The 23,514-nt window shown below is 50.8% G+C and overlaps 1 long non-coding RNA gene across 1 annotated transcript in view; it reads right to left on the minus strand.

Annotated features, from left to right (window-relative positions):
* LOC135240393 (uncharacterized) overlaps positions 1-23,514 on the minus strand; it is a 74,764-nt gene that overhangs the window by 38,648 nt on the left and 12,602 nt on the right. The window contains exon 2 of the long non-coding RNA XR_010325671.1: positions 22,389-22,702. This is a non-coding gene — a long non-coding RNA (uncharacterized LOC135240393). The remainder of the gene's footprint in view (positions 1-22,388; positions 22,703-23,514) is intronic.

Consider the following 23,514-nt stretch of genomic DNA (forward strand, 5'->3'; position numbering starts at 1 on the left):
TTTGATTGACAAGCAGGCCAAACTACGAGGACATGAATATAAAAATACTAGCAATTACTTTGAATTGACAGTTAAGGATAAACGTCAACTGAAGCCAGGCCGCAGGTTAACAGTATTATCACTAGGGCGAGGAGGCGTCACCTACAAACACGACACATAATCGCACATACCAAAAAAGAGAAACAGCAACGGGGGGGAAAAAAACCTCCCAAGTTCTCTTCCGGACGCACAGGGCACAGCCAGGGGAAGCGAGAAGTTCGGCTTTGGCCCGGTTCCGTGAGAGGAAGAGGGGAAGGCCGCCGCTCGCGGGGACAAAGACCCAGGGGGGGGGGCAGCCGAAAGCGTCACTAGCGGAGCGCGGAGAGGAGCGTGTTTACAGACGCCAGCCCGCTGCTCTCCGGCACGCACACGTAAAAATATCTGTGAGGAGCAGGAATCTGAGGACATGCTCGGGGGGGAGGGGGGGGGGGCACAGAGCGCCCTGTGTAAACACCCCCCCGGGGGGGTAATAAAAGACCATCAAGCTGTCAGTTCGGAATGAAAACGCGTTAGGAGAGGGAGGCGTCTGGGCAAGCGGCCCGCAGCTGTACCTACCCAACCCCCCTCACAACCCCCCTGCTTGGAGCGGGACAGTCCAGCAGTGACGCAGAGAGGATCTGCTGGGTTTAAGGTGGAACGAGAGGAACGTCTAGCCTGTCACACAGCTAACGCTCACAAACACACACACACACACACACACATGCGCGCGCACACACACACACACACACACACACACACACACACACATACACACATGCGCACACATACAAACACACACACACACACGCAAGCATGCACGTGCGCACACGCATACACACACGCGCACACACACGAGCACAGACGCACAAACACACACACACACGAGCAGGGAGCTGAATTTGGAGCACGTGGCCATGAACTGTGCATGAGTTCCCATGCAGTCACTCAGCTGAGAAACACTCTCACACTCTATAATCTGAGAACACATTCAGTACTGCCACAAATTATGGAAACATTGAATTTATAAACACATTTTGACTATTAATGCAATATTTTGCAACAGTTTCTCTTACTGGCATAATAAATGTAATAGGAAATCCATGTAATATCAACATAGAGCAAAATGTAAAAGTAATTAGCATTTGAGTGAAACAAGTAATAATCATTACACCTTCCTCTATGTATTAGTTTTATACCTACATAATTGAGCAGTCTAATTTATCTTACTGATTGAAATTTCAGAATCAGTTTGAACATGTATTTCTTCAGTATTTGTCTCCATAAAATCACAAGATCTACTCATTAAAAAAAAATACAAAAAAAAAACTAAAACAAAATACACCATAGTATATCAATGTCACCATCATACATACATACATACATACACGTTTGCCATAGTCAAACACACATTCTATAAACACACTCACGCTGCAGTCATAAAACAGCTTTCCAACCAACACCAGCGCATTGCAAATGTAACTTTCAAGAGGTGTTAGCAGAGAGCGCCGTTAGCCTAATGCAGCTCTGCATGTTCTGTAGAGCTGAAGGTGTTAGCGGAGAGCGCCGTTAGCCTAATGCTACTCTGCATGTTCTGTAGAGCAGGAGGTGTTAGCGGAGAGCGCCGTTAGCCTAATGCTACTCTGCATGTTCTGTAGAGCAGGAGGTGTTAGCGGAGCGAGCAGCGCTCTCTGTCTGAGCACTACATGCAGCTCTGCATGTTCTGTAGAGCTGAAGGTGTTAGCGGAGAGTGCTGTTAGCCTAATGCAGCTCTGCATGTTCTGTAGAGCTGGAGGGGTTAGCGGAGAGCGCCGTTAGCCTAATGCTACTCTGCATGTTCTGTAGAGCAGGAGGTGTTAGCGGAGAGCGCCGTTAGCCTAATGCTGCTCTGCATGTTCTGTAGAGCAGGAGGTGTTAGCGGAGAGCGCCGTTAGCCTAATGCAGCTCTGCATGTTCTGTAGAGCTGAAGGTGTTAGCGGAGAGTGATGTTAGCCTAATGCAGCTCTGCATGTTCTGTAGAGCTGAAGGTGTTAGCGGAGAGTGATGTTAGCCTAATGCAGCTCTGCATGTTCTGTAGAGCGGAGGGGTTAGCGGAGAGCGCCGTAGCCTAATGCGCTCTGCAGTTGTAGCTGAGGAGAGCCTGCATGTCTCATGTTCGGTGTTTGAGCGCTGCAGGTAGAGCGGTTCAGCGGAGAGCGACATGTTAGCCTAATGCTAGCTCTGCATGTTCTGTAGGCTGGAGGGGTTAGCAAGAGCGCGCGGGGTTAGCTATGTGCCCATGCAGCGTTCTGTAGAGCTGGAGGGGTTAGCAGAGAGCGCCGTTAGCCTAATGCAGCTCTGCACATTCTGTAGAGCTGGAGGGGTTAGCGGAGAGCGCCGTTAGCCTAATGTAGCTCGGCAGCCCTAGGACTCCAGCCAGCTGCTGCACATCCCAGCCGCAGCCACAGGAAACGGTGCTATCGCTGGGACAGCGCGGAATCCGGCCTACCGCTCCACCGTTTCCCTTGCCTTTGTTTTTTTCTCCCCCTTTAACTGTCTTCCCTTTTCACACAAAGGAAGGCCCGCCACCCGTCCCAAATAAAAGCCTGTACCTGCATCCTTCACCACGGCTCTGCTTTACTCGCATCCAAGGCGCATTTAAACAGTTCAGAAACCAACTACAGATGAAAACAAAAGTTAAAATAAAATAAACGAGAACAGCTCAAACCGCGCCGTACTGTTCCTCAGTTTGAGCACTCCCCTGAGAGAGGAGGGAGATTGCTTACAGAACACATTTTCTGGCTTTGACGAGCAGTTGGTCCCAAACGTGGCCTGTTTTTTGTTTTAATGCAGAATATAGGCTGAACGTGGGATTCCTGGTGAACGGGGGTGGGGGTGATTGGGGGGGGCTCGATAGGCCAGACACAGGCAGCGGGAGGATGGAGGAGCTCCAGAGAGATAACACCGCCGCGATTCGCCGGGCGCTCTTATCCGGGGCTGATAAATTAGCGGTATTCGTACAGCCCCCCCCCCACCCACCCCCTCGCCCGCACTATCAGGGCTGCAGATAAGCCCGGCGGCCCGTGGCAGGAGAGCTCGAGTACACGCCGTTCTCTCGCTGGGGGGGGGGGGGGGGCATGGGGGAACTGGGGCGGGGGGCGCGGCACTGCAGAGCTTCCAAAACCAGGACCGGCCGGCCTCTCGAGGACAGGGAGGAATGCTACAGAACTCCCAAAACACACACGCGCTCCGATTTACTCCACCTGACACAACCCGGCAAACAGAGAAAAACACCAGAGCCCGGGGATGCCTGCGTTCAGCTCTCCGCTCATCTCAGCAAGCCTGTCACTCACCAGGGTCACCTGCTTCACGTAAACAAGGCGGACCGAATACCCTTTCAGCACAATCAGAACCGCAGCACGGTGTTCTAACTTAACATCTAGATATAGCGGCTGGTGTTTAAACTTCTGCTTAACTCTTGATACTGGAGCTTGCCGTGTGTGTACAATGAGGTATGTGCTGGACAAAAACTCAGCAGAAGCTGTCATTGATAAGGCTATTTAATTGGCTCTTTTTAAATTAAGCATGGCTAAATCTGTAACTCTTCCCTTTCACAAGTCTAGCTGGCTAAAAGGGAGACTGCTAACCCAGAAGAGGTATGCAATAGCTCCCAGGTGGAAAAAGAGAGGAGTGAACTCTGACCCCAATCTCAGGTTCGTGAAAATCGTGTCGTTTCTCCTCCGCAATTAAGAACGTATAGAATATTTCGCGATACGGCATCAAAATAGCATAATTACCACTGAATGCCAGACTGGTACTTCCTGTGTGACAGGATGTGGGCTGTGAACCACAGTCCTGGTTATTATTTCTCTGCTTTAAAGGTGAAATATCACACCCTTTAAAAAGCCTCTACGCACGACCGCGGTCGTCCTGCCCCAGAACCGTGTCACCGATACCGCAGAGCAGCACGTGACGGGGAGGCCTGCGTGTGCGGGCTCTCAGCACTGCGTTTGGAAGTCTTCCGTCCTGGTGTAGCTCGCTTTTAGCAGTCGACGGGATTTCGTAAAAAAAGGGCGTCCATCTGCGAGGGAGGCGCGGCTGTTTGAGAAGGTCCCCGCGGTCGTCCCGATGCGGGCCCCCGTCAGGACGGGGAGTGGAACGGCAGGCCCCGCCCCCGTGACTCGCGCGTTTCGGGTTTCTGCCGAACAGACGGCAGAACCGCGCCAGCCGCCGTCTCCGCTGCTCCACACTCAGGCCCTTCAGGCGATGAAAGGGTTAACGAAGAAGCCAGCGCCGGCGCTAACGCTAACGTAACGGGGAATCAACCCCTTTCCCAGAGTTCAGTGTTTCCTGTGCGGTTCTAGTAGCACTACAGCGCTTATTCAGACACTGCATTCCCTGACTTGAGATGCATCATCATCTCCCGCTGCAGAGATGTGAACCAAAGGCACTAAACAAAATGGAGGATGATTTAAGCGTCAGATTTCTGCCAAAGGTAGGCAGCGATTTGGACAACGGCGCTGGCCAGAGACACGTTTAGCTGTGAGTCCGCTTGCAATGTTTTCTCCCCAGAGGGGTTTTTTTCAGGTGTAGTTTCCCCTTATCAGGGCACGGACAAACGGACAGGATTTGGGCAAGGACATACGGACAGGATTTGGGCACAGACAAACGGACAGGCCCGTGGAGGACGGTGGCAGCGGATGGGGCCATGCCAGTGGAATCTTGTTCTCTGCCCCGACAACTGGCCGACAACCGCTCCTGGAACAACACACAGCTGACCTGGGGGGGGGTCAGCCACTCAAACACCACCGCTCTGCTGGAGCCTGGCCCAATGCAGCTCCTTTCCTTCACTCCTGCCTCTCTCCTGCCTCTCTCCTCCCTCTCTCTTCCCTCCCTCTCCATACGCACTGAAAGTTCACTGTTGACGAGAGAAGACTATTTTGAATTCACTCTCAGTACAAGTCGCACAAAGCTTTTCTTCCACTTGCATCTCCTCAGAGCCCTTTCTGTCTCAGACTATTTCAGTCTCTCCTACCTGAGCACGGGTTTGACAGAAGGGGGCAGAGCTTCTGAGGAGGTGTGCACCAGCAGGTCCGAGGCGGTTTCAGGCGTCTCAGACGTCCGGCTGCAGACGTGACGACTTCAAAGCTCCTGGATACGGACCTCGGGAAGAACGCCTGCCTCAGAGGCCGCCTCTGGACTACATTACCCACGTTCACACTGAATAGTTTATGCTCTAGCTCCCAGGTTTACACCACAAAGCATTACTCACACTTTATTTACACAATGAGAGATTGGATTTGGCAGCAGAAAGAAGATATTGATTGAATTTCAGAGGAGAGAAAGGAGGGTGGGGGGGGGGGGGTCAAACTTCGCAAAGCAGAAAGAAAAGGGTGTCGTAAGTTTTTTTTTTTTTCCAGGGCATGAAACGGCGGGTTGGATGACTTCGCGGAGATGAAGCATTTCCCGATCCGATTTGCCTCGGGCTTGGGCGAGCCCCAGAGAGGGTTTTATTTAGGAACGGGATCGACTCCCGCCGTCCCTCGCCTTCGCCGCTCCCGCGGGACCGGCGCTCCGTGGACTCGTCGATCGAAATTTTCCTCCGCGGCGTGGTGTCAAAGACGAAAAAAATCAAATTTAAAAAAAGAGAAACAAACTCCTAACTGCGCCAAAGTTGGCCCGAACGCTCCCTTGTTCTAGCGGGGTGTTTTCAGGATTCTTCTCGCGGCTTACTCGCGGATTAGAGGCGGGAGAAGTTAGCGGGAGCCCGGGAGACCGTTAGCGCCGCTAGCGCTGCGGATTCGGGTTGCGTAACGGACGCTTTTCTGCCGCCGAAGTGCGGAGGATTACCGCTCGAAAGCCCGCCACCTTTTCCGCGCGGCTCCCTGTCCTCGTTCGCACCGGCTTCCCGGATTATCTCTCGCTCCGGAGACCGTCGTAACAAATCGAGTGTCCTCCGCCGCGTTTTCCGTTCGCTCGCGCGCGCTCATCACACCGAAACTTCTTTGTTTTCCGTATTCTCTTTTCTACGGCGTTTGCGTCTCCTCACGTGGGCCGGCGCAAATCGCGTTAAACGCCCGCCTCCCTGACGCCTCTGCCTCCGAACGCACGCCCGCGCGAGCTCCGCTTGCGGGTAACGGCGCGGCGATGCGGAAGGAGCCGTCTCGCAACGGCGGTAAACTGTGCCGCTGCAGTCAGAACCGCGACAGGACCGGTACTGACACCGGGCAGGGATGTCCTAATCCAAAACCTCTAAACCCGGCCCGTCAGCTCAATCAGACGATTCAGACCCAGTGAGGACTCGATCAGTCTGTCCAGTCAGACGATTCAGACCCAGTGAGGACTCGATCAGTCTGTTCAGTCAGACGATTCAGACCCAGTGAGGACTCGATCAGTCTGTTCAGTCAGACGATTCAGACCCAGTGAGGACTCGATCAGTCTGTTCAGTCAGACGATTCAGACCCAGTGAGGACTCGATCAGTCTGTTCAGTAAGACGATTCAGACCAGTGAGACTCGATCATCTTTCAGTCAGACGATTCAGACTCAGTGAGGACTCATCGCTGTTCAGTAAGACGATTGCAGACCAGTGAGGACTCGATCCATCTGTCCAGTCATACCATCAGACCCAGTGAGGCTCGATCAGTTCTGCTCAGTCGACGATTCAGACCAGTGAGGACTCGATCGGTCTGTTCAGTCAGACGCGATTCGCCCACGTGCGGACTCGATCAGTCTGTTCAGTCAGACGATTCAGACCCAGTGAGGACTCGATCAGTCTGTTCAGTCAGACGATTCAGACACAGTTTGAACTCGAGCATTTTGCTCAATCAGACGGTTCAGACTCAGTGAGGACTCATCCCTGGAAGTGCAAAGCAGGCTGGAGCAGAGCAGGGAGAGAGCTCAGACTCCACATCTGCCCCCAGCTCATTACCCACAATCCTCCTTATGGGGGGGGGGGGTTAATGAGCCGCTCGTTCCCGCTTCCTCTGCGTCTGGTCTGGGCTTCGGGGTTCCCAGACGCAGTGTGCAGTAACCCACCCCCCCCGGCCTCCCTCCGCGGGGCGCAGACGCCGTGATTAACGCCTTCTTTCCACGTGCGGCTGGAGGTCTGGTTGGCAGTGTGGTTTCCGGCCCATAGGCCTGTTTCCGCCACATACCAAACAGCCACAAGCCACACAGCACATACACCCCACTGCACATACACCACACTGCACATACACCCCACTGCACATACACCCCACTGCACATACACCCCACTGCACATACACCCCACTGCCAGTCTACCCCTCAGGGAAACAGAATATACTGGAAATACACTGCAAAAAAAAAAAAAACATTATCAAGATACTGCAACACATTTCACACTTACACTGCCAGATACGCAAATTACTCCCACTTACAATATTGGAACACATATATATTTATTTTTAATTCAAGGCTGTTAGATGGCGATTATATTAATTATATACGAGAAACAGGCATCATGTTTTCTGAAAAAGTGCGCATAATTAAAACAAACGGCAATAGATTCTGTGGAGGGTGACGAAGGGTACAGTGTTCCGGACGCCGTATCTCGGGCTACCCTGTTAACTGCCGCTGGAACGAAGTATTGAAAACATTTCAAAGCAGAGGGCGGACTGTTCGGTGATTAACGTTAAAAGCGTGTTAATTGAGAAGATTTGCACAGTGGCCGTTTATCGAGGCTTTGTTTAAACCTCTTCTCTTGTTCTCACACTGACGCCACTTACTGCTCCATTAAGTATATTTTTCAAAAATCTGTCAGACTGAGCATTTTGTGCACACACACACACACCTGTACTTAACCAAATTAAAAGTACATTGGCAAAGACATTTTGTGCCCTTATCCAAAAGAACTGAATGAGCCTAAAGCTGTTGTCTTGGCTGTTTTTTTTTTATTTTTAATTAAGGAAATTTAAGGAAAGTTAACTTTTTTATTTGTCAAAGTAGTTCTCTCCCTCCTTCCACTAAAAAACGAACAGCAGTTAGAAAGATGACACGAAATCCGACTGCGTTTGAAACGCTCGTGTTTAATTACCTCCCAGACCTTTCCGAGCAAGATTCCCCTTTTAATACCAAAACCGCGAAACCGTCCCGTGAGAGGACTAGCGTTTCTTAATCTTCTGAAGATTATGATTCACTTCGCAGTCACTGTTCTCCAAATTCGTCGGTTCGACCGAATCCCGCGATGCACGTTTTTTAAAATATCCTCCATTACATTACATGATATTACATTGCAGGCATTCGGCAGACGCTCTTATCCAGAGCGACGTACAACAAAGCGCATAGCCACAACCAGGAACAAGTGTGTTGAGAAGATTCCCAGGGCTCAAATGTACTCGGGGAATACAAAAATCAGCAGGGTCAGTGTACACATATGCATGTGCACCCCCAAACAGTAAATCAAACCCCCAAAGCCACGAGAAGATGCACCTGCGTTTTTTTTTTGGGGGGGGGGGGTCCCTGGTACTCTAGCTACCCTGGGACAGCCACTAAAGCAAGATTCGCCCTGAAACTCCAGGCAGCAGACCCAGGCAACGTTAAACTCGCACGACGACCAAGCTGACACAAAGGTCTGTCCACGCCGAACAGTCCGGCGGCGACGGACGTCCAGGCAGCTCGTTGCCACAGAAACACGAGAGACTCCGCGTCCACAAAGCAAAATCACCGGCCTTAAAATACCGCCATTAAAGGTTTTAGGGCTGAAGGGTTGAGCTGTTGAATTTCGTAGTATAAACACTACCTGAGGTAATTAGCCCATAACGGTAGCAGTAAAACCACTCTGTTGAAAGCATCGAACACCCAATAGAGCTGTTTTTTTCTTTCAATCTGGGGTATTAAATGAGCGTGATTTGACCATGAATATGTTCTAACAGCAGCAGTTTTAAACTTAAACTCATTTTTTTAATTTGGCTTTTTATTATCTTACGTGTTTTGCCCACTTTCTTTTACTGTTTAAGCGTTCCCCTTTTTAATACAACACTGCTTTTATTCCTTTATTTATTATCATTCATTTACTTTCATTCATTTGTAGCTTTCCTCAGCTGGTTCCTCAATTTTGGTTCTGAATGTCTGTGAAGCGCTCTTTTGGGATGCGTGTTTTCTACAAAAAGTCAGATAAAAATTTAATACTGCACGTTATTAGTATCAAATAAAGAAACATACAATGTATTCATCTCAGGCACCTAATCTTCGAGCGTGACAGTGCACAGTGGCAAAAATAATCATTTTTACTTCATGCTGTTTTTTCCCCCCCAATGTCTTTTTCTCTGATGTTTTTTTTCTTCTGACAATAATCAGATGACCTGTGCGTTGAAGATCAAGTTTGATTTGACAGGCGTGTTCCTGTACATTGTCTTCAGTTCTGTCTTCTCTCAATTTCCGGGTCTTTCCATAATCAGTCGTGTACCTCTGGCTCTGAAGTGGCTCTTGCTGCAGTACCTGAGAAGGTGATTGCGTCAGGGCTAATTGACACGCACACACCATCACCACGGACACGGACAGTTGGGTTAGCCAAATGGTTCACAGCCACAAAATCGCAATTGCGGAGCTGCACAGTCAAGATAACTTCCTCCTCTCTACTGACGCTGGCTGAAACTCAGTTGGGAGAAATTACCCCTAAAATGGCCGACGGGACCCCAAAATTTACTACACATCCCACACGTTCAGAAACAGAGCTTCAACCTGCACCTGATTTTTAACACTGCCTCTCCCTCTCTCTTACTCTCTCTCTGATCTTGGTGTAAAGGATTCTATATTTACTACAGAAGTGTTATTACCACGGTAACGGCCTTGACAGAATTCCTTTTAGAAGTGGATCAGATAAACTAACTGAATTATAGGGAAACACCACCACCTGCTTTCATGAACCTTCCATTCACTGTCTCTGGGCGTTTCTCAACCTTGGCCAATGCTATAAATTAGCCTCGTACCATTAGCCACATTGGGTATGTCCAGAGTTTCTAGAGCTCTCAGGTTGTTTAAAGTAGGAAGAGACGCGCAATAAAACACCTCCAGTCTAACAATGGTAAAACGGTAAGGGAACTGGGCCTACAACTCAGAGGTTACAGGTTCCAGTCCCAGGTGGGGCACAGCCGCTGTACCCGTCGAGCGACATGCTTAATCCGCATCGGTCCAGTTGCTCCGAACAGGACCATCTGCTCAACAGAAATAAATAAATATAACAACGCGCTCAACCAAAATGCCATTTCAAAAGAATTATCACATGTACTCTACTTGTGTTGATATTCGCAAATTCTATTATAAACGTCTAACCGGAGTGGAAAATGATATTTGTTCACGAGAGTACGCTCCGCCAAAAGGATTAGTCACGTAGGAAGATTCTGGTGCGTTTTCCTTTTTTTGCATCAGACGCCGGGTACGTGATACGGGCTAAGCTGCGCGCGCGGCCCAGAAGCTCCACATGAATTATTCACAACCATCTGCCGCTAAATTAGCGCCGAAAAGGACGAGGAATTCAGCGACCGCGGATCCCGAAAAGCAGTCCCAGCGCCTCGCCCGCCGCCCAGCGCCCTCCTCCAGACCGCCCCGAGTAACCATGGCGCTGGGGCGGCGCGCGGTTGCCGTGATGACAGCGGGGACAGGCGCTAACGCTAACGCGCGCGGGCCTGGTTCCCTGCCCCGTACAGAGCCCTGTCTCAGCCTGTCTGAAGCCCGGGCTCTACCTGCACAGGGCAAGCACAGACTGTCCGGGACACGTCTCCTCAAAGAGCTGTGATGTGGACACACACACACACACACACACACACACACACACACACACACACACACACACACACACACACACAGACACACACACACAGCACACACACACAAACGACACACACACACACACAGACACACAGACACACACACCACACACACACACACACACAGCTGCTCGCGCACACACACACACACACACACAAGCGCCACACACACACACACACACAGACACACACACACACACACACAACACGACACACACAGACACACACACACAGACACACGCTCGCTCGCGCACACACATAAGCACACACACACAGAGACACACACACACACGCACACACAGATACAAGCGCACACACACACACAGACAGCGCTCGCGCACACACACCAAGCAACACACGCACACAGACACTGCACACACGCGCACACACAGAGACAGACACAGACAAAGACACAAACACACAGACACACGCACATGCACAGACAGACAGACAGACACACACACACACAGCCACAGAATCAATCAACATTCAGCAGTTTATATTGCCAGGAATCAAAGGCAGAGACTGAAATACAAACACATTTCTGAATAGATTTTTTTAAAAAGAATATGATCAAAGCTTTTGAACTTCAAGTTTTCTGAAAAGAAAAAAAAATCTTTAAAAAAAAAAACATAAAAACGTAAGTGTTCCTGGGAGCAGATCAGACCAGGAAAAGTCACCCAAAAAATGCTGATTTTGACACGAGATTGGACTCAACAAAAAGAACCCTCAGATCTGTCAAGTGCAGCCAGTGGAGTCCCCTCTCAGCTCTGTGTGCATGTGTGTGTGTACGTGTGAGTGCACGCGTATGTGTGCGTGTGTGTGTACATGTGCATTTGTGCATGTGCGTGTGTGTTTTGTGCATGTGCATGAGTCTCTGTGTGTGTGTGTGTGTGTGTGTGTGTGTGTTTGAGAGAGTGCGTGCATGCACATGTGTGTGTGTACGTGTGCGTTTGTGCATGTGCATGAGTCTGTGTGTGTGTGTATGTGTGAGTGCGTGCGTGTACATGTGCGTGTGTGTGTACGTGTGCGTTTGAGCGTGTGTGTGTGTGTGTGTGTTTGAGTATGCCAGTTTACTCAGTGTGAGGTTCATGTGAAGTTATAGGTCTCATTCACAGATTAATTCAGAGATTCATTGAGAGATTCAGTGAGCCTTTCCTGCCAGGATGACTAGCACACCTGAGGCAGCTGAAATCACCTCACAGAGAGCTCATATGGGCTGCATATGGGTGCAGTTAGGCACATATTCTCACCAAGTCATTATCATTGGCCCTCGGAGACACTTTACACACACACAGAGCTGCTGGCCAATCAGAGCTCTGCCTGCAGGACTGAATCACTGCAGTGAGTCATGAGTCCTCTCACTGCCCACAATGACACACGGACCACACTGCTGTCCCACACACACAATACACACACACACATGCACATTATACTGCAATACCACACACAATACACACACACACACAGACGTTATACTGCAATACCATATACACAACACACACACAGACACACACTCTCTCACACACACACACACACTGCTGTCCTACTCATACACATTATACTGAAATACCACATATACAATACACACACACACACACTATACTGCAATACCACATACACAATACACACATACATTATACTGCAATACCACATACACATCACACACACACACACACTATACTTCAACTCTCATACTACATAAGCAATACATACCACACACATGCAATATTTACCACACAAGTCATATATACCAAATGTTACACATGCACACTTAAACTACACACACAGCACCAAACACATGCAGCACACACACACACCACACACACACAGCGCATGCACACACACACACACAGCGCGCACACGCACACGGAGCGCATGCACACACACACATACACACACACACAGCGCATCCACACACACACAGCGCACACAGAGCGCATGCACACACACACACACACACACACACACAGCGCACACACACACAGAGCACATGCACACACACACACACACACACACATGCACACACACACACACACAGAGCGCATCCACACACACACAGCGCACACAGAGCACATGCACACACACACACAGCGCACACACACAGCGCATGCACACACACACACAGCGCACACACACACACAGCATTGTACCAAACACACGCAGCACACACTTGTTACACATGACACTGGAGCCAAATGCTGAACCCATGTGTGCACCCCGTTCCACGTGCAGGAACAAGTTCAAGAGGATCTTTGTTCATGTAGTGGGAACGAGGAGTACTGGTCAACCCCCCCACCCCCCGAAAACTGGTCACACCCCCCCCCAAACTGTACAACTCAAACAATGAACAAATCATGCGTCATAATGAACCACTGACTGTATCCGAGTACCCAAGTGAAACAAAAGCGCCATTTAAATTTACTCACAGCACAAAAATCTCACAGCATTAAAACAGTCAATATCTTCAAGGGAAAGGAAATGGATTTTAGTATCCTAAAAACAAATGTCCCTCGAATAATTTACATTTTTATATAAATGCTGCACAGCACCAAACAGAATCTCCGGTATTTGCTTTGGTTTTTAAGAAAATGCACCATAAAAAACAGACGGTTCGATGTGCCGACAGGCCCGGAAATGGGAGAGGCGTTTGGCCCCCGGTGGGGGGGGGGGGGGGGGGTTCCAGGCCTGCTGCGTGGGGCCTGGTCTGTACCGCACCCCAATCCGGGGTGTGCCAGGCTGTGCTGCGTAGGGCCCGGTCTCTGCCACTCTGTGCCCAGGAAGGGGCACCCGCTGCCCTGCCAGGACTCTGTGGCCCGTGGACTCCGTGACTCAACGCTCGGGGCACGAGCTACGCATGAACCCACGGACACCAGCGGCCACAGTCAACCCAGCCCAGTCCAGGCCATGACCAGAGGTGGACTGCTGGGTTGACACTATGACCAGAGGTGGACTGCTGGGTTGACACTATGACCAGAGGTGGACCGTTGGGTTGACACTATGACCAGAGGTGGACTGCTGGGTTGACACTATGACCAGAGGTGGACTGCAGGGTTGACACTATGGCCAGAGGTGGACTGCAGGGTTGACACTATGACCAGAGGTGGACCGCTGGGTCGACACTATGACCAGAAGTGGACCGTTGAGTAGAGGCCATGACCAGAGGTGGCCACTGTAACCTGGCAACCCTTACAATCTGAAGCCAGGGCAAGGAGCCGGGACCCACCTCTCCTGCAGGCCCTCCCGGCGAAAAGCCGGTCGGCTCGACCGCCGCCCCATTAAAGCGGCAGCGTCTGCGGCCAGACGGCGGTTTCCGCTCGCTAACCCGCTAACCGCCCCGGGCCCCCTCCGTTTTTTAATGACAACCATTCGGGGCAATAAAGCCCGGCGTTCAGAGCAGCCTGACGTCATCCGCGGGGGCTGGAACAGGCCCCCCGTCTCAAACTGGGGCATTAAAAGGCCAACGACAAGGACCCCTGCTTCCGAACAAAGGGGGCTTTGGTGGCAGGGGGTCTAGAGCTGGGCGAGGGGTCTGGAGGAGGGACGCAGCCCCCTCCCACAGCTCCGGGGGTGGGGGGGGGGTGGGGTTTAATTTACTCTGCCCATTGCTTCAGTTCTGAAAGGAAGGATCCTATTGGCTGGCTCACGCTGCCCAGTGCTGGAGCTCTGAAAGGAAGGATCCTATTGGCTGGCTCACGCTGCCCAGTGCTGGAGCTCTGAAAGAAAGGATCCTATTGGCTAGCTCACACTGCCCAGTGCTGGAGCTCTGAAAGGAAGGATCCTATTGGCTGGCTCACGCTGCCCAGTGCTGGAGCTCTGAAAGAAAGGATCCTATTGGCTGGCTCACGCTGCCCAGTGCTGGAGCTCTGAAAGGAAGGATCCTATTGGCTGGCTCACGCTGCCCAGTGCTGGAGCTCTGAAAGAAAGGAGACGAGCTTCGGCGCTTCAGGTGAGGCGATAGCCATCTTTACAGCCCGGCGTTTCAGATAAGCCCCGTCGGCGGGGTCAAAGGGAGAGGAAACCGCAATACTACAGCGGCGAACGAGGTGCGGTTCAGACTGCCCACACGGCCTCGCTGGTTTTTTTTCTTTGTGTGTGTGTATGCGTGAGATAATGGTGTCCCGGGTTTCATTCATACTTTAACCTTGTTCCTGGAGAGACTGACCGTACCATTGGCCAACAGCGACGAGCGGCTTTCGCTGTGTGCAGCTGGGATATCAGATACGCCGGGGTTGTACAGTTGTGACTGAGAGAGCCGGATAGCACGATGGCTCTAATCCCAAAACAAGCCAGGTCGACACCTGCGTGCGCCTGTTTTACTTCCAGCCGTGATAGCCTTTTCTGGCTGGAAATATCCCAGCCGTTTCCCGAGCTTGAGTTCGCAAAAAAGGGGACTGTGTTGCACGCCAGATTTATTGATTTGTCGACTGACTGACTGACTCTCTGCTTGACTGACTGATTGATTGACTGATTGATCAACCGATCGACTGGACTGGCAAAATCACACCTACTGCAGAGAATGGGGTCAACTGGTTCCTGACCTCCAACATCCACCAGCGAGAAATCTTTTTTCTTTTTTTTAAATGTAAATGGCAATGAAGACAAAACGCACCACCTAAATTCGCTTTGGCAATTAGAGGATTAGCTGGATAAAAAAACCATAAAACAGAGGGGTCTCCAGAGGAGAATTTGGGAACCCTGCCCTATAACAAGAAAAGGAACTAGGCCTGCAAAAACTGTCTCCTACCAAGGCTCGGCGCATAAAGTAAATCACTGCCAAAGTAAGTCTTGCTGGGGGAAAAAAAAAGTGTTTGCTTGGCAAACACGCCAATGTAACATGAGCTAATTTCATTTAAAATGAATACAAGCGGGCGTAGATTGAATATGTAACCTGGATTCCTCAAACATATTTCATTTCCTCTGTGCAAACATCAGGAGATCCACCTCGCAACGGCACGGCGGGGGAAAATATGCTCTTTCCATGAAAAGATGTCATGATGCACGGCATTCTGTTTTTCTGCAGGAATGATGTTAGAATCGGAAAAGCTTATATCTGACGCTCAGCAAGCGTTTGCATACCTCTGGTGCTGTTATAACTTCACTGCAATCCAGAGCCCCTTGTTGAATCTGGGATAAGCGATTGGATTAAGGTGAGGTCGCAAGAAGGGTGGAGGGTTGATGAGTGTGTGTGGGTCCCTGTGAGTGTGTTAGGTTGATGAGTGTGTGTGGGTCCCTGTGAGTGTGTTAGGTTGATGAGTGTGTGTGGGTCCCTGTGAGTGTGTTAGGTTGATGAGTGTGTGTGGGTCCCTGTGAGTGTGTTAGGTTGATGAGTGTGTGTGGGTCCCTATGAGTGTGTTTGGTTAATGAGTGTGTGTGTGTGTGTGTGTGTCCCTATAAGTAGTATAAGGTTCATGGGTGCGTGTAGGCAATACACAAAAGACAGAAGTTATGTCACATTACCCTGAGGGACCTGAGAACTGATCATTCTCGGTGACGTTATATTTTTATTGTTACGTACCTTGTGATTGCTGGAGTTCGTGTCTGGTTTCCCTTTGAAAGGTGGCAACCATAGAAGTTTTTATGGTGACAATAACGGCGTCCCATCCCTATCTTAACATCCTTAGGCCATACCAGAGAGGACACACAGATATCCATTCATGTCCTGTATGTATCCATGACCAAGAGTTCCTCAACAAAAGCTCCGTATAGCCCCCCTCAGACAAACATGTACTTTAACCCCCACCTCACCCCCACGCCCCCCCAAATCTATCAGAACAGAGGAGAAAGCACATTTGCAATCTTTTTGAAACCACCTGAAAAGTCCTCCCACCTCTGAAACAGGGGTGGCGACATTCTCTCAGAGAGAGAGACACGGGTCGTGACATGAGGTCTCCTGGCAACAGGCATAGCGGTGGCACCTCCTGATCAAAACAAACATGGTGCCTCCTATTGATCTTTTATGAGAGCCATAGCGCCGTTCAAAGATTAACCTCAAAACCCAATTTAACACAAGTCCTGCCAAGGCCATCGACTTAATGACATGCATTACTAGCTCTGAAACAACTACGCTGCTTTTAAAGACATATGGCCGCCTGTTTTTGACTTCGACTACATGTAGCGAAACACTAAAATAAAGTCACGGCATTAAGTGTAAGGAAACCTTGATACTGATGTGAAGTTCTCCGTTTTTTATTCAGTTGAAACTAAACTGAAGAACAGCTCTGTAAAGTCAGAAAAGGTTTGCACATTTTTCACACACCATCGTTTTCCACAGGTGCTGACACCAAATTTACTTCCAGAAATAGCATCCTATATTTTCAGTCAATTTTCACATTTTGCAAAGCACGGCGCCTGCAGAATTATTTATCGACTATAAAAACAGCAAAAATTGATTTTCCAAAATGCTAATTTGGTGCAGAGAATTATTGGACAGTAGAAAGGTCCCCATTCTATTGTCGCTGACAAAAGCCCACGGGATCTTTTGTACTCTGTGGTTTTTTTTGAAGATGTCATCAATTTATTCTATCTTTTTTTTTTGTTGAGAAATGCTCCCAAAACATATAACACGGTTTGGCTTTTCAGAAAATATTCATGAAAGGAAAATGCTGAGACACCGTGATTTATCAAAGTTGATACTGTACCACTGCAGATACCAACCATAACAGTGATTAATAAATTATGTGAACGAAAGTGATAAATTATGGGCATAAGTATGAATCAGAAAATTTGGAAGTACTATGCTCGTCATGATTAATGAGGCCAATGTGCTCCTCCTTAATTGCTACATTTAGTCTTTTAGTCTGAAAGAGCCTGTCAGTTTGAGCTAGCCGTGGCTAATTCAGAGCCACTGTCAGTTTGAGCTAGCCGTGGCTAATTCAGAGCCACTGTCAGTTTGAGCTAGCCGTGGCTAATTCAGAGCCACTGTCAGTTTGAGCTAGCCGTGGCTAATTCAGAGCCACTGTCAGTTTGAGCTAGCCGTGGCTAATTCAGAGCCACTGTCAGTTTGAGCTAGCCATGGCTAATTCAGAGCCACTGTCAGTTTCAGCTAGCCACGGCTAATTCAGAGCCACTGTCAGCTTGAGCTAGCCGTGGCTAATTCAGAGCCACTGTCAGTTTGAGCTAGCCGTAGCTAATTAAGAGCCACTGTCATCTTTCTGACTCAAACGTTTTTTTCAGGCGTGAGACCTGTCTGCCCATTCAAGGTTTTGTTTTGCACAATCATGTGTAATCACCGGTGTTACACCGCCGAGATTACATTGATCTTTGACTTCCTTCTGAGTCATAAAACTCTGAAAAGCAGCACTCCTCAGAAGCAGCCAATGGGATCCTTTCTTTCAGAACTCCAGCACCGGGCAGTGTGAGCCAGCTAATGGGATCCTTTCTTTAAGAGCTCCAGCACTGGGCAGTGTGAGCCAGCCAATGGGATCCTTTCGTTCAGAGCTGGAGCCATGGGCAGAGTAAATTATATCAAAAGCTGCCTTTTTCTCAAATGGATAATGTATACATTTAAGAATATTATCATTTTATGTAATGTATCAAATATATCATAATAATGTATAATCAGAGTTCATTGTACACACTGATGATTGCTTTTGATTGATTCATGTGAACACCTTCGGTTCAGAACATATGATGATGCGGAGGTGTTGCTACAGTGATCTGGAGGGGTTCACACCGAGATGACCGTAAATACCAGGGGTGCTACCGTTTCCTCATTAATCATCCCCGATTACCGGCCCGCAGATTCTTAAACCCTCCGTAAAAAAATGTAATCAGAAAAATCTGAAATAAATACATGAATGAATAAATGAATAAATAAATAAATAAAAAACTGCTGTATGCATGTTTGATCACTCCTATATGGGGCGTATTCACATTTAGACCCCCCCACCCAAATTAATCTTAATGATTTCTATTTGCTATGCCTCTCTGCCTTGCAATGAAGGGTGATGCTATGGGGTATGGGGTCGGGGGCAGCGGCAGGTAAAGTTCAGGAGCTGGAGCTGGGCTCTTCAGGTGGTCGCTGGAAGCGGTATAGAAGCTGCTGATATCCCAGCCCAGCTCACCGGTTTTAATCTTTTTATTATTTACAGGCGAGAAATGCTACACAAGCACTTATAAACATGTCAGTGTTATGCGAGTAACCCAGCTAAAACACTGAAATGACATAGAAATGTGTCTTCATATTTTAACAATAGTTTAAGTAACTTCACCAGCTTTTAATTGTAAAAAATGTAAGTATTACTAGTATAACTTGACACTGAATTCAGCACAGATACCCAGGATGAGCCTGAGTTAAGACACATAGATGTGACGGGCAGAAATGTTTTGGAAGCGTTACAAAAGCATAGCCGCGCTGTTACCCAGATAATAACATTTGGCCGGTACGCCCGGCGGCGTTGCCAGGGAAACCAACGTCACCGTTTACGACCTTCTTCTCTGACGGGCAGATGGGCCGGCGTTCCCGTCTCGCTTAAGAGCGAAGAGTCTTCCTCGCGACAGAAGGCGGCCGACCCGGCGTGCTCCCGGGAGACGCGCGCCGCGACAATACAGATGTTCGGCCGTAATGGAACCCAGCGCCGCGGCAAAACAACAGACTTACGCGCCGCCGCGAGCGTTCGAACGCGCTCGCCCGCGAGAGCCGCCGCGGCGGGGGAGACGGCGGGCCGAAGGCGCCGCGACGCGGCGGTACAGAAAGCCGGCTCGTCGCCGCGGGGGGTTGCGGGTTCAAATCTCGCCGGGAGCAAAGGCGCTGTGCCCCTGAGCGAGGCGCACATCATGAATGGCCTGACTGAGAATCCTACTCCATGAATGAACGGACAAGTGAGAAATGAAATCCGAGCAAGTCGTAAGCACACAAAACCAACGCAGCCATTGCAACAAGTCTAGGCTACGGATCCAGGCGCTCGTGGGTCACCTCTGTCCCTCCCAGCCCCACGGCGACCGTCTCCAGACGGGCGGGGCACATTGTTGCTGCTGTTGTGGTTTGTGTCCCACTTAACAAAAGGGGGCTGTGTGCACTGTAAATAACTGCGGGGGTTATCAGTCAGCCCTCCTTCCCACCCCAAAACAGGCTCTCAGCAAAGTGTCCCACACCGGCCCCCTCCCCCATCCCACACGGCCAGATGGGCACCCCAGCCTCAGGAGTCCGCGCAAGTCTTTGAAGAAGCCGTAAAAGAGGAGAAGAAGAAAGAAGCAAACGAAGCAGACATGACTAATGATTGGGAGAGCGGTGAAGACCCGCCCCCTCCCCAAACACAGTTAGTCCATTGGTCAATGCCGAGAAATTATGAGGCTTTCTGGGGTGTTAACACTACCCACTGATTTAAAAACAGATGTTAAAAAAACAGTAGTTCCACAAATCATGGAAGAAAACTCAATTCTATGAACAAGCGATGAAAATCAACAATACCGTAACTCAATACCTGCAAGCCTGCTTTAACGGTGGGTAGTAAATGTTTATGTTTATTTCAGTTCCACAGAAAGCTTCCGACCTGCTTTGCATCTTCTCGAGAGGAGCGACACGCGTATTCCTGGGACTAATCGAAAATCTGCTCAGACAAATGCACCGCTTACAGACGTCATTCAAAAACGTGTCGAAAACAACCGTGGAGGTAGGGTGCTTTTCGGCCGAGGAGAATAAACAGCGATTATGTGACACGGGTCGTTGTCATCATTGTCACTCCCCGCCCCCCCGCCAGCTCTGTGAAGGGAGGGACCAGAGGTGAGCGTCGACCCCGGTCGCGAGTAGGCGAGCCGCTAACTGAATTAATCCCCAATCACTGCTCCGCCAAAACTGCAAACAATCACTCCGCCCGACTCATTAAGGCTTACCGGTTACCCAAACGGTCCTGCGCAGACGTCCACCAAAGAAGAAGAGTTTGGGCCGAAGGGGCATAGGTACGGAAGCTAGGTTTGGGGGGAGTGGGGGGACTCAGAGTTCAGTGACCTTCGCCCCTTTGCGAAGTCTTCCCTCAGGAAAGCCGTAAAACACCGGAGACGCTTGATGTGGGATGATGTACAGCCCTGGCCCAGGTGGCGCGCGCACGCACGCCGGGCACCCCTGGTTTCAGTTACGCCCTCTGGAACCTTTTTTTAAGCGGATTAACGACCCCGGAGGAACGGTGTTGTCATCGCACCCGGGAGGTTGCGACACTATCTGGAGGAGGAAAAGCCTCTTAGGCCGTCAGACGGCGACTGGACAGACCGCACGCTACTGACTTAGACTAATGGGCTAACGCTTACGTAACTAACTGGCTAACCGGCTAACACTTCAACAGTTTAACTCCTGCTGGACCAAACCCTCTCTATACCACTTAAACCTGTACAGGGAAACGGATTCCGTCCAGTAAGCTCGTTTGTATTCCGAGGCACTTTTCTTCCTGAAGTCTAACGATGACAACTCAAATCCGAGCGGCCCGTTCTGACTCCCCTAATGACACAGCCTTTTAATAAAAGCCAAGACCAGGCAAAGGAAAAGAAACGCAAGCAGTAATGAATATTAAGTGTCACTTTATGGGGCGATTTAAAATGCGTTTGTCAAGCCGTGCGGTTTCGCCACTTTGCGTGATGTGGAGTTGGTCCAGATTATAAATGCTCTTTCTGCTTCGGTATTCTGGCCCGGGAAATGAGACTGGCGACTGCGCAGTCAACTGAACCGCCGTCAGAGGACCGCTACACCCTGTCCTCAGCCGCTAACGCTGAGCCGAGATGCTAACGGGCTGTCCGCTAACGGGCTCTCCGCTAACAGTAAGAGATTAAAGTGAAGTTCCCTTTGAAGAATCCTGGATGTAAAAAATTAAGAGCGAGTCAGAAAGAAACCCTCTGGTCCTCAGGACCCTGGAGAGAATCTGCCTCTGGGGAGCGGCACAGAGGAGGAGGGAGGCGAGGCCTACAGGCTCAAACAGCCTGGAACTTGAGATTGCTCTCTCCAGCCACGCTGCCTCCACACATGGCGGCTGACTCAACGCAGCGAGACCGGGCGCTAGCAGCCAGACGGCCCGTAATAGCCCGGCGCATCGTAATGATAGCCGCCGACGAGGGCCCAAATTGTAGATTTGAGCGCCCGCCGCGATTGCGTCGATCGCCATTTACCCGCCGCCGCGCCGAGTTAAGCGCGGACGCCCCGTCGGCGGGGCAGGCGCAGAACCGCTCATTTCTCCGCAAAACCCGAACTTAAGAACAGGGGAAAATAACCGTTTGGAACAAAGAGGGACGGGGAGACTGGGGGAAAGCCGGGGCCCCGGGACTCGAGCGGCGTCGGAGGAAAGCGCTGCGCCGCCGAATCGGCCTCGACAGATCCGGTACCCTGCGGGAGCCCAGACCACCTGGGGCGGGAGGCTTTCTGAATGGTCAAGAATTTCAGGGCTGCTCCCCGGCTCGGTCGGGTGACATATCGATTCCGCGGCTCCGTGAAACCGTTTCCTTCTGCTACAGGAACGGCGTCGACCGCGTACCGCGCGGGCTACAAACCACCCGGGCCTTCGCGAGCGCCGCTACAGCGAGAACTTACGCCCGGCAGGTCCTACTGGCTCCAGCCTTTCAGGGAACAGAGGTCAGAGTGCGTTCGGTGAGTGGACGGCGCTGGAGCACGCAGGGGCGGGGCTTACCTGGGTGGTTGTGGGAGCTCATTGTTGTGGGGGTGTCGCTCAGCGGCCACTGCGGGGGTGCTGACGGGGTCCTGGTGGAGTGGGGGGGGGGGGGAGAGGAGGAACGGAGGACGAGAGTCCCGGTGGGTGAGGTCAGTCACGGGGGGGCGTGGCGCGCCTGTTCGGCGCGGCGTCCGAGCGTCGGGGGTGAGGGGGCCAGCGGGGAGGGGAGGGGGGGTCCAGTCTAGCGCGCTCGCGCCACGCTCGGCGGGCCGACGGCGTAATCCAGTCCCGCGCGCCTCTTCGTCCTCTTCCTCGCTTCGCTCGACGTCGACCTGCGGAGGCAAGGGCACACGGGCGGTGAGAGAGCTGCGGTGAGAGGACCCTTCACGCGCTCGGTCGTCCACGTATCTGCCTGCTCACGCCCCCCGCCACCTTCCCTTTGGTAAACTGGGGCGGGGGCGTCCAATGTGAGCATATGAGCTGCTGATAACATTACAGCCACCTTTATCTCAACAACCGTCTGTCAAACAATAACATTTCCTTTAAATGTAATACATGTGACAAGGGGAACTTTATGTACAGTGTCTAATAACAAAAGTTCCCCTAAACTGTTTCATATCATAAACGGGGAACTGTGAATGTGTCTAAATGAGAACGAACCCTGTAAATACTGACATTTCGGTAATGGGGGGTGGGGGGGAGGGGGTCTGTTCTTGTTTTCACATCAGAAGAGCCTCTCGGCAGTCACATTCGCGCCCCGACTGCGGCGTCGGGTACGAGAGCGGGAGGGGTGTTTCATTCGGCAACGTGGGCGGCGGCTCGGAGCTCTCGGCGCGTCTGAAGCGCGCCTCGGCCTCTCTCTGTCAGCTGGCTGCTGCTAGACGAGCCTCGCGGCGTCGCCATCAAAGACGCCGCTCGTGACAGGAAGCGGTATCGAGAGAGGCCCACCGCGCCGCGGAAACGCGCGACTGACGGGTAAACTACCGCCTTTTACCGCTACTGAGCGTACCGGCGCGGCACGTGACAGCTCGCTGACAGAACAGCACTGCAGGCCATACTGTGGGATGAGTGTAGTGACATAGTACTACACTACTTACACACCAACACTCACAGTACAGATTCTAACAATAGTACTACACTATTT

The sequence above is a fragment of the Anguilla rostrata genome, chromosome 15 (assembly GCF_018555375.3).
Source record: "Anguilla rostrata isolate EN2019 chromosome 15, ASM1855537v3, whole genome shotgun sequence".
Lineage (NCBI taxonomy): Eukaryota > Metazoa > Chordata > Actinopteri > Anguilliformes > Anguillidae > Anguilla > Anguilla rostrata.